At 45.4% G+C, this 1,025-nt stretch overlaps 1 protein-coding gene across 2 annotated transcripts in view; it reads right to left on the bottom strand.

Annotated features, from left to right (window-relative positions):
* LOC101984262 (translational activator of cytochrome c oxidase 1) overlaps nucleotides 1-1,025 on the bottom strand; it is an 11,841-nt gene that overhangs the window by 9,448 nt on the left and 1,368 nt on the right. The window lies entirely within an intron of this gene.

Below are 1,025 nucleotides of genomic sequence, written 5' to 3'. Positions count from 1 at the left end.
GCAGACTATTTCATCTAGATAAGCACAGTGGTGCACACCTGCAATCCCAGCACACAGTAGGCTTAGGCAGGAGCCTGAACTACATAATGAATTCTGGATCAGTCTCAGTTAAGAGTGAGATTCTGGCCAGGTGGTGGTGGCGCACGCCTTTAATCCTAGCACTCAGGAGGCAGAGGCAGGTGGATCTCTGTGTGTTTGAGGTCAGCCTGGTCTACAGAGTGAGTTCCAGGATAGTATGGGCTGTTATACAGAGAAACCCTGTCTTGAAAAACCAAAAGGAAGAAAAAAGAAAGGAAGGAAGGAAGGAAGGAAGGAAAGAAGGAAGAAAGAGAGAGAGATATTCTGTCTCAAACAAACAAAATCTTATTATTCCAATGGAATAAGGAGAATTATTTTGGAAAAGAAGTTTCTTTGGTGGGGGATACAGGAAACGGAAATGTCTTTGGTGGGGGATACAGGAAACAGAACCCAAGGCCTTATCCATGCTAAATACTGTACTTTACCACAGGGCTACATACCCAGCCTGGAAAAGAAGTTCCTGATTCACTCTGCCTTTAGGGATAGCTATCATTTTGCTAGGTTTCAGCAAACTCCACTTTTGTCAGATGAAGTGGCTGAATCATAACAACACCCTTGCTCTTGCTCTTTTAGTGTATAATCTCTGAGATGCTCACACGACACTGGACTCGGGCTCAGGCTCTGGAGGGGCTATACTCCAACAACATGCTGGTTAAATCAAAACTTTGTTAGGAAAGGAAGCAAAGGGAAGCATCAGGCACGAGTTGTAGGGGGTAAATTAACATCGACGTAATGCCTTCTGTATGCTGTAAGCCACCTCAAGGTGGGCATTATCCTTGCTTTACAGAAAATTGAAACTCAACTTGTTGAAGGCCTTTGAACTAACCTAGACACTAAAAGAATTCACATCTTGGCCGGGCGATGGTGGCGCACGCCTTTAATCCCAGCACTCGGGAGGCAGAGGCAGGCAGATCTCTGTGAGTTTGAGACCAGCCTGGTCTACAAGA

The sequence above is a fragment of the Microtus ochrogaster genome, unplaced genomic scaffold (assembly GCF_000317375.1).
Source record: "Microtus ochrogaster isolate Prairie Vole_2 unplaced genomic scaffold, MicOch1.0 UNK48, whole genome shotgun sequence".
NCBI lineage: Eukaryota > Metazoa > Chordata > Mammalia > Rodentia > Cricetidae > Microtus > Microtus ochrogaster.
Note: the sequence above shows the minus strand (reverse complement) of the source record. Positions and strands in the feature narration are given on the sequence as shown.